This window comes from Apteryx rowi, unplaced genomic scaffold (assembly GCF_003343035.1).
Source record: "Apteryx rowi isolate R43461 unplaced genomic scaffold, aptRow1 scaffold_209, whole genome shotgun sequence".
NCBI lineage: Eukaryota > Metazoa > Chordata > Aves > Apterygiformes > Apterygidae > Apteryx > Apteryx rowi.
In genome coordinates, this window is record NW_020448408.1 from 1,137,720 (window position 1) to 1,153,760 (window position 16,041).

At 43.1% G+C, this 16,041-nt stretch overlaps 1 protein-coding gene across 1 annotated transcript in view; it reads left to right on the top strand.

The window, feature by feature from the left end:
- Positions 1-16,041, top strand: part of CLDN10 (claudin 10) — a 61,636-nt gene that overhangs the window by 29,816 nt on the left and 15,779 nt on the right. The window lies entirely within an intron of this gene.

Sequence of the window (16,041 nt, forward strand, 5' to 3'; positions counted from 1 at the left end):
CTGACCTCACTAATTTTAGCAGTCCAAAAGGCATGTCTAAGCTAATCAGCTTAAACTCCTTCTGCAATAAGTAAAGACAGGCACCCCCAGAGGGCAATTAATATGAAATAAATGGGATAGATTACCGTTTGGAAGCATCCCTCCTTCTCTACTGACTAGATAGGGAGCTTAGAGTCACTGGCTTAGGCTACATACTTAATCTTTAGACAGCTAAGTTAGAAGAGACAAATCCCATCCAAATGAGCAGGTGGCTCAGACGTGGTTCAAATATGAGACCTGTGGCTCATATATCACAGGCTGCTCCACTATGCAGTGAACAAGTCTTTCTCACAAAATGACCATATGTCTCATTTTGCTRTGCTTTCCTCGCTCCGTGTCAAAACAGTCAGAAGTACTGTGAGGTTCTTCCTCAGCACMTGCTCCTGCTTTTCACACCTGTGTTTTCTCTGCCCACCCATAGCATATCCCAAACTGCCACACATTTCCTTGTCCCTGGCATCCACAGAAGTTTCTTTCTTTCACTTTTACACTTTCTTTCACCTTGCCCTCCTATTGCATACCCATATTTACACATTTCTCTTACAGAGTATCATTAAGCATGAACAGACCTATTACTCAGTAGCACTGTGGAGTTTGAGAACTTACAAGAAATTCAGTTCCCAAAGAACAGATATTTTCCCATCCTCCAAAAATCCTAGGTGTCCCACTACTGTTAGATCACAGTAAAGAAATGTGTAGATTCAGATCCAAGACCAGCAGGAGTTCAGGAGGCCGAACTGCCGTTCAGGTCCGCAGGAGTTGGGAGCCAGCACCTGATTCCCATGGGCCAGACTGGGAACAGGGAGAGCTCATGGCTTCTGGGGCTGAGAGCTTGGCCAGAGCTGCAAGATCCGCATTTGGGGGATCAGATGGTGGCCAGAAGTGGCAGCAGCTGCTGGGGACCCTGCTCACCCTGAAGTGACTCTGCTAGCCACACAGGGAAAGCATTAATATACATTGCTGGTCTATCAGAGGTACAAAGAGTAGCTTGCTATCTTTGCTATTTAAATAGCAAAATGTAATTTGTTGACATAAGTGTTCATTTGCTGTTCACTTAGCCAGCATGCAGCATCCAAGTGATCACCCTTCTTCAACATGTGACCACACAGTGTCAGCGGAAGGCAAATACTTTACAAAAACCTGCTGAGATCATGCAGACTAACTGCCTACTCCATTTTATTTTACGCTGTTTAAATGAGGATTTTGGAAGAGGTGTCATTCAGCTGAACAGGATGAAGCCATTCAGAGATGGGAATGTGCAGATGCCATCTGGAAAGTTAGCCATACTCTTCTCATACCCTTTTTCATACAAGTTTCAGATAATGAACATGCCGTATAAGTGGGGGAATTGATAGCTCTTATTTTGATAGCTGAAATTACCATTCTTCCAAGATCACTGAGACCAAACATTTATTTTGCTTGCTTTATCAATCATCTGCCACATTTCACCTTGTTCAGGAAGATAACATGTGTGATGTAGCCCTGAAAAATAGCATTTCTTCTTACAAGTGAAATAGTAATTGCTTGTTTGCTTTCTTATGGCTGCATATAAGATCTGATTATGAACTCAAACCTGCATAAATCTTAACGCCATTGAAGCTAACTGAGTGACATCACTATAAAACTGCCATAGCTGAGCTCATCAGACTTGCCAGGTCACTTTCTGCTCTGGATCTTCCAGACAAACAGATAGCAATAGTTTTTGGGKTTTTTTTTTTTAATCTTTGCTTTCTTTGTGCTTCAGGCAATTCATTTCAAAGCCACATTTCACTGAAATCACAGTTGAATTGCTAATCTCATCAGCAGATAAATTCCCAGTTCAGTAGCCCTACACACCAGTATCCTTACTGATTACAATTCAAGGAACAGTCAGTATCTAACAAGCTGGTCATTGTGCTAAGTACGCTCTAGGGAAATTAAAAGAGCACCACCCTAGGTAGAGGTCAGTCATTTTTCCTTATGACTTAAATATGCCAACCGTTTTTTTTCCAGAAGAGGGCGCAAAATTCATATATAGCAACATTAAAGAAATACGTTTCTGCTGAGTTGTATTTGCACATAGCAAAAACTTTAAAGAATGTTTCTATTTTTATTCTTGAATATGTGATTAGACATTAAACATAGTGGAAATCCCATTCCCTGACACCTACGATATAGATGACTGCACACGAATCAGTCTGTTTCCCTTTATAGTCAGTAGAAAGAAAGAGGCAGTTCAAGGATACAGTTCATCCCATTTCACAGACACCTACATTTATCAGCCGAGTAGCTCTCCAAACTCCTTTGAATACAATGCCTAGAGCTCCATTGACCCCTGTGGGGCTTGGACATTGACAAACATGTAGACACCTTCAGTTAGAGGCAATCTGGAGCTGAATCCCACATCTGGGGTAGACTTCACCCAAGCTGTTTCAGATAGTTCCACTGTTGCCCTTTCCTGACTGTAAAAAGAGATCAGGGTGACCAGCTCAGACATGGACATCCATCCTTTGGACACCTAACTGAGAGGGAATCCCACCCCTCGTGCATTGGATCCCTGTGCTTCCTTTGCCAGGTAACACCCTGCACTGACAACCAGGGACAGGAYTGACCTTACTGCACTTACTGCCAAAAAACAATTATCATATTACACCACATTCCGTGTAAATTGAAGCATACTTATGGAAAGTTCTCATCATTTCCTTTGGGGGGGGGCTATTATTAGCATTACAGTAGTGACCACAGGATCCGATCAGAGATCAGGACCTTGAGCAGAAGTAACTGTGAAAGTGGTTTGGAAGGGAAGGGAGAAGAAGAAGAGTCACTGCAGTTAGACCACACGGTTGCAGAAGTCTGCTGAAGCGCAGCTCAGTGGCTCCTTTTGTGTCCCATCAATCCCTGTTACCACTTCACTTGGCCGTTGTCAGAGCTCTTCAAACTTCACAGACTGGTGGATCTTGAGGAGGGGCTAAAAGCTTGAATTAAGCCCTCCCTGTCAAGCCTTCCTCATAACTGTTTGCACAAAAATGAGCTAGTACGGATCATTATTCAGAAGAATGACTCATTTCAGAGACATACATGCTGTGTAGATTGTATCACCTCAATTGGTTATGATACAATCTTCAAACACAGTAGTTTTGTGATTTATGTATTCACAGAGTGTTGCTTTCAGCTTRAAGATGTAACCCTGCCCCTTAAACACATATACAGCAGTCACCTCACAAAAACACTTCCGTTGAAGTGTTTCTGCGTACTCAGGTGCATAGCAAGAGGCACGTTTTTAGCCATGTTGCAGCCAAATGGGGAGATTGCACAGTGTGCCCTCCTTCTGCCTCAGCCTAGGAAGGTGGGGAATATTTTGCATTTCTCTGAGGTCTCCCATCTGAAGATCGCTTCCTAGGCACAAGTGCATTTGAACCTCAGCAGTGCTCCCAGCAAACAAGGATAGTTAATAATTATTTAGTAGTATTGTCTTAGTTTATGAAACAACAAAAAATAAGTCGAAGAGAAATTCAAGAGCATGCTAATGCATGAGATGAAGTCAACCCTAACCTATCACAATGTAGAGACCCCTACTAAAAAGGGTGAGAGAAAAGAGTTTGGGATCTGAAGAAACAGCATTCACGTTAAGATATTCTGATATTAACCAGCAAACAAAATCTCCCACTGACTCACTTCTTCTGGTATTCATTCTTCACTGCTTCCAAAAAAATAATAAAACCCACCGGGATCAGGCTCCTAAGGAAGAAAGAACCACTGGCAATTTTTTTTGGATATGAACTATTTAGTGAGTTGGCCATGGGCAGAAATCACTCAGATGAGACCATAAACAGTGCAAAAATAAGTGCACAAAGCAACAAATGGCCCTTTGAAGGAATAACATGGGACTACAGCAAATTTACATAAGCTGGCAGCTTCATCCTTTTTAATACAAAATATGCCAAGCTCAACTGATGGGCACAAACTACCTCAAATCTACACACATGAGAGAATAATTACACAGTTACCAAAGCTCTGGTACTCCCAAGCTTACAAATATACTGGGACAGTAGAGCTAAAGTCATTGGCGGTGATGGGTCTCTATGTTGTAACCCTACAGAGCATGCCCACAGAAAAGCTGAACGCAATCGTTATTGCCCATTTGAGCTTGAGATAGCTTATCTAGCCAGGCGTGACTGCTGCCATAAAAAAAAAAAGGAAAAAAAAAAAAGAAATCTGCAACAAACATTGGAATCCAAATGGAAAAGAACCCCAGAAATCTCATGAAACACCTCTCAGTTCAAGGCTACTGCAGCACTGTTGAAAATAAATGGAGATTTCCCCGGTGTATATCACTTCCCCATTACAAAAATCTGAGCTGTTGCACAAACAAATCAAGTGAGAATGTCATTCCTCATTGCAGACCACTGCTGGAGGGAAGCTAATGAGAGATGGTGACCCACGAGTCGCAGATGGCTCATTTGGGAAATACTCCCTAATAGATTAAACACACTAATGCAGGTTCTTACTAACAAGAACACAAACTGTGTAGAAGAAAAAAGAAATAGAAGTATGAAAAGCAAAATCCTAAAAAAAATGAATGTCCTGATAGACATTCTTAGGCCAGGTATCTTTTAGACAAAACTATGAAAATAGTACCTCTCTGTTTTGCAAGTAAATCTACACAATTCCTGACAAAGTTAATGTATTGCTGGGATTATTACACACCCATCCCACTTTTAGTAATGAAAAATCCTAGGGATATATAGGTGGTAGGTAGTAGTATGCAGGAATATCTAGTGCAGAAGAAATTCTGTGAATAAAGAGAAGCTTTATGAGCAGGTGGATACCAGTTGTGGCCCCTAGTTACTGATTTCTGTGAGGAGAAGGAAAAGAACATTTTTATCTGCCAAAGGGGGGTTGGGTTACTCTAATCTCCCTTGTCCATCTTAAATCTGTCTCTCTCTCTTTTTATTTTATAAATTGGCTTTATCAGTTTGTAGTGGTGGTGCTTACTTATTGAGTTGTATATGTATTAAATTTTTTAAGAAAAGCTGAAACAGTGGCTGGTGATGCTCCTGGCTAATAATTTTCATCCTATATCAAGCAAATAGACTTTTTTTATATCCCTGGCCTATATCCTATGTCTCAGACTAGGAAACAGAGATCAGACTCTTACCAGAATTGCTATGGATCGCAGTCTTTCAGTATATACAAATATGCATATGTGTGTGTGTGTGTGCGTGTTTTGTTTCAGGATGTAAGAGATTTTCTTTGTGAAAAATCAGTGGTTTGTCCGTTTGATAATCTGCGGGGCAAATTCTGCTCTCAGGGACACACATCCTAGTCTAATGACTTTATTATATTTACTCATCTATATTAATATATTCAGTGATGCATGTGCCACATAAAGGACTAGGGATAATTTCTTGGCATGATGAGTATGCAGCATGAATCATCCCATTAAGCACAGCTACAGGTTTTGATGTACTTAAGGGAGGGCTTCCTCCAGTGAGTTTAAAGTTCAGAAGTTCAAAGGCACTTCTCATTAGAAATTAACCATGACACTTTAAAAACTAGAAGGGAATGACCTACTCCACGCCTGAAAAACTTGGCAGTGGCCCTCCTCCCAARCCAATGGATGGTGGTGGGCAGAGAAGTTTCCCAGAGAAGAGGCACTGATTAGAGAGAAAGCACAAATAGTGGAGCTACCTCTGACAGCTTCACTTTGGAAAACATGGCCATTCGGCTTCTCCAAGCCTTGCTTGGAGAGCAAGGTCTGCAATGCAAGCTGTGACGAGCTTGATTTTATAGCTATCTGGATTGCCCTGACCACGTGGTAGATAGCTAGCTGGGCATCTAGATAGAGCTCTAGTCAGATAGACTTGAGCACTGCACTTGTAGTGCTCATGACGTACTTCTACCTTTTCCTCACCCTCTTGCAGTTGACTGGTACTGTCTCATGGGGCCTTGATATATCTGGTCCAAAACCAGAGGACTTGCAGCTGTGGAGAGAGCAGTCTCTAGCTTTCCCCCAGGCCACTTCCCTTCCACCAAGTCGCTGTGATCCCCATCCACAGGATTTTAGCACCCTTGAGACATCATAAAGCCCTAAAAAAGTTGAAGCAAATCTCTAACTCTTCTGTCCTTTCAGAGCAAATCCTCAGCTGACACATGGAGGTAACAGCTCCATCACTAACACATCTCTGGGCAGACAGCCTGGCGGCTGTTAGGAATGAGTCCAAGGATGCTGCTGGTTGCTGCCAAAAGCCCTGAATGCACCGGCACCCATGAGTTTAGCAGTGCGGAGGGGCTGTTCCCACTCCTGCAGGGCAGGCACAGCGGCAGATCCGGGGTTGAGCCCTTGGCCGCAAGAGCCTCCATTGGTGAGACAAGGGGGGCGGAGGGGCCGGGGCTCAAAACCCACACGAGTCTGAGAGCCAAACCGCACATGCTGTAATGCTGTGGGGTAAGAGCAGGCAGCCCCATGTGCATGATGAGGTGGGAGGCTGGGAAGAGCCATCCGAGCCCAGGACAATATTCGGCTGGTGGAGTGGGTGAGCAGAGGGTGCGCGGTCGGTGCAGCCCAAGGGCTACCCTCTTGGCTAGGCTTACTCAAATAACTGAGAAAACAGCCTTTTGCTGAACATAGGTGAGGACTGCCTTTTCCCTTCGTTTTACTTTTAGCTTTTCCTTTCCACCCTTTAAACTTTATCCACAAAAAAATGCAATTTCTGCTTGTTTTCTGATCACCCTATGTAGAGTTGGGGAACAAAGTCGGTCTGATACTGGTGGCTTGAGGCCAATGTCCTCCTGAAGCAGTGGCTTGAAATACAGCACAACAGGCAGACAAGGGGGAGCTGTACCTTGGGACCTGCTTAGAAAATCTGAGAGCAAGGAGGTATTCAGCACAGGGACTCATGCTGCCAGTGCTGGAAAAGTTGTGACGTACCTGGATAAAAACTTCAGTAAAGTCCAGGCAGGGAAAGGGCTCAGAGTAACCTTCAAGGCATTACACTGGATTCATGGGGATCTCAGCTTGATGTTAGATCCTTTTTGGGATGGGAGGAAAACTGAAACTGGTTCAGGCAAGTGATACCAAAATCAATATTTTTCACAGATCAGGGCATGTGACGTGGCACTGGAAAGTGCACAGTGAGCACAATAGTTGGCACAGTGTGGGAGCCGCACAAGCCGACCGCTGACCACCTGCACACGTGCTCAAAAGCTGATGACCGTGCCTCAGCCAGTCACTCTAAATTTCCCTCATGGTGAACAAAAATCCACCCCTAAATCAGCACATCTGCCAAAGATGCTTTAAATCTAGTGGGTCTGTGCAAATTGGGGTGTATCTATGACCATGCAATGAATTTCCCACATGATTATGTTTTGCATTTCGTACTGAAATGAACTATTTTGCATTAACAGTATAGGAAGTAATAACACAAACACCTCCTTGGTCTGAAATTTAAAATTTGTATCAGATTCTTTAATGGACACAGCAAAACTGTAGCTTTTATGCATCAGATTATTTATTATCCCTCTTTTACTGAATCAGTTTTTTCCCATATGGACACTGAAAAGTTAAAACTTCCCAGAATACCATATGAATGCTTTGCTGTACCACAAGCGCTCCGGGGCATCTTTCCAAATAAACCCTTAATCCTCAGACATCACTGAAAGTCATTTTTGTCAATAGTGCACTATCCTGCAGGAAAACAAAGAATAGTCACTACAATAAGCATTGGTGTCTCCAATCTCACTGTCTGGCAACTGCTGGCATTTTTATTTTGTTGTTATTGCTCAACCTATTTACAACCAAAATCTGCCATCCTGTCACACGGAGACTTCTGAAATCTATGAATTTGCTGTTGGAAGCTTTGCCGATTCCYACCTACATGTAACACGTAAGATAACTATACTAGGCAGGGAACACATTGAAATTTTAGAAATAGGAAGAAATTAAATTTTCACAGAGCTGGCACACCAAAAGCAAATTACTTCATTTCCCCATTTTCTCCTTCTTTACAGCTTTGCTTACTGCAAAAAGTGCAGCAATATTTAAATCCAAATAAAGGACTGTTACCATGAAAAGCAGAAAAACTGACACTATACATGAAGCATTATTCAGTGTGGCAAACTTTCCTTACAAACTGGATTTAAGTCAAAATTATTTAAGAATTTCTCCTTTTCTAAAAGTTGAAAAGCCTTTCTGACATGAAAAAAATACTTTGTTTTAATTAATTTTAATGCAAAACCTCTTGAAAGTGATTCTGGCCCTATTTCACTTGGCTTGCAATTAAAATGAATTAAAAAGCTGGAATTAACACCTACATGATCCATTCAAAGTAATGAATGAAGTGTCTTTAATGCATACAGACACTTGAACAAACAAAAAAACCAGAGGAAAAATGCAGTGCAATTCTGAAACTTTATTACCAGTGGAGAAAGCTTTATTTCTTTACAAGAGCAATGGCAAAGTAGAGCCATTGTACTACAATAAAAGAAAAATATTTCCACTATGGGARCATAAAAGCATTAACATAACAAGCAGAGTACATTGTGCACAGTCCTTGGTAATACCTAGTTGGCTACTCCGGACTGCGAGCCAGGAAAAATCAGTCCAAATGAATTCTCTCCTAAGTCAAATGCTGGCTTATTTGCTACAAGTAGTAGATGCTGGCAGACCATTTTCTCAAGAGCCAGAGTGGGGGGCACCACCTTGTATTGAGGAATAGGAAGCCCCCTGGCTGCATCAGCCACACAAATGAGCTGAAGTGCTGTTTGGTCCCCCCAAAAAATTCAGTGTACGGTTGATCCATTTGATGTTTGAAAAGTCAAAGCTATCYGAGAAAGAAGAAGGGAAGATGGGAGGAACCTAACTGTGTCCCTCAGCACATGCATGCTCCCATGTGTGTCTGTATTTTTAAGGTTTCTCTCCTCTGTTTTTCACTCCTCAGATTTTATTGCTTTCAGCTTTATTTGTGGTTCCTTAAGCCTGGCAGGTTTAAGTTTGATTTTAAATCTGTCCTCTTTATCAAAGAGCTTCTGTTTCTTCAAGCAGCTCCTCTTTTCACTGGAGGATTTTACCCACCTCTGTCAAATGGCTCTTATATTTCAAATACAAACGCCACTTCAGAAATGCACATTAACTTGAACCTCAGCTTATCAATTTCTTTTAAATCTGCATTGATCTGCAAAAGTCGCACTATTTCCTTATTCTCTTTGTTTCTGAGTTGCTTGAGCATGTTGATCTAAGTCAACTTTTAACTTTACTTTGTCACCATGACCTTTTTTGATCCCAGCCCGTTTGCACTCAGATTAAGTCACGCTACAGAAGCTGCTTTGCTTCAGGTTGTGGTTCTCATGCCCTTGGTTAAATGAAATCTTTCTAAACCAGTAGCAGGGACAACCGGAGCCTTAGAGAAGCAGTGAGGCTGGAGACAGCAGCCCACAACACCCTCTCCATGGCCTTTTTTCTGATTAAAAAAGGGGCCACTGTGGGAACCGGGGTGAGGAATTGGAGGCGGTAAAGGGAAGTGTTTCCTTTCAGATACCAGTATTAGTGGAAGGGTATAAAGCAGACCTTCATCTTCATCACCTTCCTCTGCCTCCCCTTCCTGCCAAAATGGAAACCAGGACAAATTTGTGCCGAGGCTAGGTAGGACTAGGGAGGAGGAACAGGGTACAAATCATGTCCCCTCGCCTATGCTTTCCTGGGGCCTGTTTCTGCTCCATGACAGTGTGGATTGTGTCATTCTATAAATCACAACTTTTCTGAGACTTTCTGCAGTAGTATCATGCAATCTTTACTTAAATACAAAGAAAAGGGAGTATATCATAGGCAAGACAGTGTATTCCTCAAAAATACCTTTAAAAATAGCCATGCTAGGTGATAAATTTACATTTGATTTAGTTGAAGCACATGCTTATCAGCTTTTCCTGTTTTTCTAGGGACATAAAGGGTTGTAAAATCTATGCATTCTTGACTATTTGAACTAGCTACTTGTAACAGTCCTTGCAAAGTCACACAACTCTATCAGCTATACTAGCGCTATGTTTTCTAAAAGCTGGATGTACTGCTTAGCTCTTCAGTGAAGAACATCTACCAAATAAATGGTAATTCTCTAAGGAGAATGGGTACACCACCATACCTGAAGAAGTGTTCCTGTTAACAGGAACCTGAAAATAGTGCTGGCTAGCTACGCTGGGTGCAACTTAACTAACCAGGTACCGACTCTGCAGCCACTTTCTGAATTTGTTGCATTTGTTGGTGGTGCTAAGCTAGGCTCTGCTCAGGAGGAGCCGCGGCGCCATGAGGTGCCAGTAAGCGGGGACCCCACAGCGTTGCACTGCTGTGAACCAAAGGTGCCTGGGATGAGGCAGGGCCAGCCCAGCCGTCCCCATGGCACCTGCCAGTGCATGCCCAGGCAAGACCAAAAGTCCCCTTTCACTGGTGGGAACCGTCTTCTGATGCAAATCCCTGCCTGCACCCACTGCCTGCATTCACCATGGAAATGAGCCCAGCTTTTCCAGAAGCTCCTCATTTCACCCCATCCCACTCCACTGTCTCAGAAAGCATACTACACCAGCAGCGCAAAAGGTGCTGTGCTCCCCACTTTGGTTTTTCTTTAGCATACCCAGAGACACCTTGAAAAAAATGGATGTTCACATGAGAACATCCTCTATGTGCAAACAGCTGGAAAAGAAGTAACGTGTTCCACCATTATGAACTGAAATAAATTTATTTGTGAAAGAAAATGTGTGAGTGAAATCGTAGGATAACAGGGACCGTATGCAATTATGTTTTGTATGAAGCATTTAATATGTAATCATTAGTGTCCCAGTGCTCTACTTAACATGGAAATGTAATGAGCCAGATGTATCTCAGTGCTACTTCATTGGCTTCAGTGAGAGGTAGTAGAGCTATAGAGTAACAGAATAATTTAGGCTGGAAGGGACCTCCAGAGGTCATCTAGTCCAACCCCCTGCTCGAGGCAGATCAGCCTGTTCAGGCCTGTGCCCAGTCAAGCCTTGGACACCTCCAGGGAGGGAGATCCATCAGTCTCTCTGGGCAACCTGTTCTAGYGGTTGGCCACCCTCATGGTAAAAAGTGCTTTCCTAATATCTTCTAATATCTAGTGGGCATTTCCCAGCTTCCAACTTGTGTCCATTGCCTCTTGTCCCATCACTGAGCACCTCCAGGAAGAGTCTGTCTCCATCTTCTCCCACGAGGTAGTCACAGACAGCCATGAGGTCTACCTGAGCCTCCTCTTCAGACTGAACAAACCAGGTGTCTCAGCCTCTCCCTGTATGCTTTATGCTCCAGCCCCCGACTGGAGCCCAAAACTCAACACAGCTCTCCAGATGTGGTCTCACCAGCGCCAAGAAGGACCACCTTCCCGGACCTGCTGGCTAGGCTCTTGCTCATATAGCCCAGGATGAATTTGACCCTGTATCTTTTCCTGATACAAGAGGATCTCCTGCTTTTTTTTTTTTTTTTTTTTTTTTTTTTTCCTGTTAAGTCATTTGTATTTTTAGAGCTATCCTGGTGCCAGATGACAGACTAATTAAGCCTAGATCTATCCAGTGCTCAGAAAATGGCAGAGATAGATAAGCTATGGCATATGAGAGCAGGGCATGAGCTAGGTGGCCAAGTGTTCCCAGTGAAAGGTCTCAACCCTGGACTTGAGTCTAGCCCACTGGTCAGGAGTCACTCTCTGAATCACTATGGCTCACTGCAAGGATCACTTCTGAAAAGTGGCTCCTTGGGAAAGACATTTTTTTTTTTTAGTACCTCCCTCCCACCCCCGCAAATTAAATCCTTTTAAATTTGATTAGTACAGTATTCTTACATTTTGCAAACACATTCTACACCACATTGCACAAGACTCTGTGTTCTAAAAATGGTCAGAAAGTTTTCCCTACTTTACACTGTGGTCTTCCTGCATATAACAAAACTGTATTTTCTGTGCAGAAAACTTTCGAACTATGGAGAACTACACCTGTGCTGTTTGCCAGGTGGAATGCACCTCCAGTAAAGTAGGAGATGCATTTCTTCAAATTTCCTGCTCAGTTTGTTAAACAGGTTATCTATTTTTAAAAGCATTGTATTACCAACTTTCAGGGAACAACACACGCTTTTTTCAACAAAATTAAGCCAACCTGAAAAAAAGAAATAATGCATTAATCTCAGTGTCAAGAAACAAAGTCTCTAATGTCCAAACACACTGCACAGAAATGGAAAGAGGAAAGTTTATTGACTTAAGGAATGTAATTTTTCACTCCTTTAAAATGTTGTGGGTTGTCACTTCCTATTAATTTTTTACTTTTTGTTACAAAATATATGTACAACACAACTTATAATCATTCTTGTCCAGATAGTTTACAAAAGATGTGCAGTAATTTAATTTAATCTAACTGCTAGCTTAATCTAATTGGTAGTTTAAGAAAAACAGCTGCAGTGACCCAACATAAGCAAGGACTGGTGATTATTAACTGATGTTCCTCCTCTGATGGATTTTTTTTAGGTGACACAAAAGAAAAAACAAGAAGCATTCCTTTGTCTACTCTCCTTTGGAGGCGAGGAACTAATTGCTCTTTTCTTTAGGAAGCACTTTTGTTCTACACAGCACACAGCACAAAACCGTGCAAGTCTCTACTTACAGTTTTGTTAATATTCTCCAATACATATGGCAATTTTGAGGTGTATTCCCCCAAACTGTCATTAACAACAGATCTGACCTTGCCCAGCTGACAACACTCTTAAAAGTCCTTCTATATTCCCTGCATTTCTTCCTTACCTTTACAATATTTAAATCATCAGGAAAACCCTAGCAAACAAGGAAGTTGTCCTTCAGCCTTACACAAATACTGTTTTCTTTCTTCTTTTGCACAGGTGCTCTAGGCACCCTGAAAATCATAACGCAAGAGAGCCAGGAAAGAGTCTGAAGTTGCCCAACCTATGCATGGTAAAATTACAAGAAAAATTACTCCAGGACAAAGGCATGACGACCCTAGTCTGCTTATCCTGGCTAAAGAACAAATGATGCTGTCATCCAGTGTTTAATTTATGAGGCAATAATGATTGCTTGTGATTTTGATCCTGCAAAAGTTAAAATAATATCCTGTATTTCAGACTTCATAACAAAACTGTTTCTGAAGGACTCTTCTGTACACAGCAATACAACAAACGTTTGTACATTGTAAAAAAACCCAAATATTTAAAAATATTCCTTTGCAATTTCTAAAGTAGGTGTAGTTTAAAATATACTTAATAGCAATTCTAAAAAATTGACATTTTTATGGTCAAGAGCCAATGAGACTTGCAAAAGACAATGAACCACAGGGGATGCTTTTCTTAAAAAGAGGTATCAGTACCTTTCTTTGCAGTCCAAGGGGATAAACACACACTCATTTAACTGACTGACCACGAAAGTATATTAATGTAATGGTCAGGTAATCAGTTTATGTACAGAAAAGAACAGGAATTAGTCACACAGTGATATGCTGAAATAAAAATAATATTAAAAAAAATCCAGACTCACAGCTTGTCCCCAAACTCTGGACCTAGAAACAAAGCCAAGGCTGAACCTTTCACCCTATTACAGAAAACAACTAAGAAAGCCAAGTAAGAAAAGCAACAGCCTTAACTATGGAGGCAGGAGCACGGAGACACAGGTTGAAGGGATTTATAGGCATATCTTTACATACGTATCATGTTCTCAGAGCAACAACAGGCAGAAAAGGAGCCATTGTGTTCTGGAAAGGTCAGAGTTGGAAGACTTGTGAGTTAAGAGCAGAACTGAGGAACTCCCAGGACYGCAGAAGAGAGAAGCTGAAAATGTAATAAGGGGACAAATGCAATCTCACATATGAACATTTTCCAGTATTGAAGCCCTGCAGATACTAAGCAACACACACACACACACAGGCACACACACACACACACAAAAAGCCACAGGTGAAGAGCATCTGTTGCAGCTTCCCTTACTCTTCAGCCCAGAGTGACCACTCTGCCATCCCTGGCAAGGCTGTTTGGGGTTTACACCACCACAAACTGGATCAGAAGCTCAGCGTCTTGCCTTGATTTTGGAAGAGAAAGACAGTAAAGGCGGGACTAATAACACAAATGTCCCCAGGGGGTTTTGGAAGCAGTCAGCATGCTCAGGAGAAAAGAGAAGTCTTTTCCTGACGCTCCAGTGAGCCTCACTCCCAGGTACCCCAGGGCCGTTTCGTATTTTCGTATCCCTCAAAAATAGTGGAAAGGGGTTTTACAAGGGAGCGAAGGTATAAACGAACCCTGCTTTCAGGTTCCCTGGTCACAGGCAGCACATAGTTTCAGGAGGGTACATCTCACACCCCTGAAGCCACCAGCGCAGGCTGTGAGAGAGGCGGCCCCGCGCTGCACGTCGCAGCTGGAGCTCAGCTCTGCTGCTAAAATCCCACCAGTTCCCTAGCCCCCCTTGTCTACCGCCCCCTGGGAAGCTGCCGTGCTCGTCAGAAACTCCTCTTCCCTGTATCCTCTGAGGCTCAGGCTCGGACCTTGACGTCCCTGTGCTGGCTCAGGGTCCCGGTCATTAGTTTGGCAGCGCACTGAAAACTGCTGATCGGCACTGGCCAAGATTTGCCCAGACCCCTGGATTCAACAAACTTTACACAGCCCCAAGCAGTTTTACCACCAAAAGAACAGGTGAGCTCCCCACACCGAGAAAACACCATAACCCAGACTTGGACTCAAGTCTCCTACCCAGGCTGGATTAAATCCCCAGCTGAGAGCTACTTGGATTGACCTAGCTTTCCAGCCCTGAAAGACTTTTCCCTCCCGAAAACAGGAGAGGAGAGGAGAGGAGAGGAGAGGAGAGGAGAGGAGAGGAGAGGAGAGGAGAGGAGAGGAGAGGAGAGGGCAAAGGCAGGCAGAGAGACACTACAGCAGTAATTGCAGACACAGATCCCACTTTATCCCTCCGACAGCTTACTCCCCTTGTGCTCTGACACATGTCCAAGTGTACACCTTGCTGGTTTTCTTTTTTCTTTGAACAACCACGTAGCGATAAGGTGATTGCATCCGGGTTTGTTTCCACACGGTAACTCCAAAGAGCATTCATCACACAAGAATGATGTAAATGTGGCTTTCTTGTCCTCCAGTGATTGCCTGGCTGGCAAAAAATGTTTAGAAAGTGTAACAATAGTTTTGAAGCAAATAGGAGGAAAGTAAAGACAGGCAGTGTACTTTCCACATCAATGCCAAATATGCTACTGAAGTGGAAAGCAAATAGCTCTTAACAAGAGAAGCCATAATACATAACTATACTCCTGCAAACTTCAGCCTCAAACACCAAYACATTAAGACTGAGGTAGGAAATTCCAAGTTCATCACCTAACATTGGAAAGCTACAGAAGTATTAAAAGCTGCATTGTCTGTGGTCAGTTAATAACAGAAGATCAGTTGAAATATGGAGGATTAAAAAAACCTTCGCACACATGCAAAAACCTCAACGCCTCCCCCTTATATGAATAGGGAGCATTCAACATGGTCAACAGACCTGTATTTTGCAAGTGTTGTTCAAAACTATTGTAGCTTCAACGGCACCCTGGCAAGGCTGTCTCGGGGGACCGGGTGTGCATGGATGTAACATGTAGGATGAGATACGTTAAAGCATAATATGGGTGAAGTGTCTGGCTTAACGCATGCCTGTATTTCCAGAGCAGGTGACCAGGGCTTGTGGAAGGGTTAAAAACCCAAAACTGGAATTTAAGACTAGGGAGAAAATGTCGAGAAAACACCTGTCTCCCTGTCAGCACCCTCTCTGCCACCCTGCAACTCCTGCCGTCAGAGGGAGGAGAAGCCACATTACAGCTCATATTGGCGTGGAGGGTTTTTTTTTTCCCCTCCTTTTTTTTCTGGCGCTTTTTCTATTATCATCCGAGGATAATCCTAACTCGGGGCTTTCCTGCCCCGCCACCGCGCCGCGGGCCGACCCGGCGGGGGCCGCGGGCCCGGCGCAGGTCCCGCCCCGTCGGGCCGGGCCGGGCCGGGCCGGG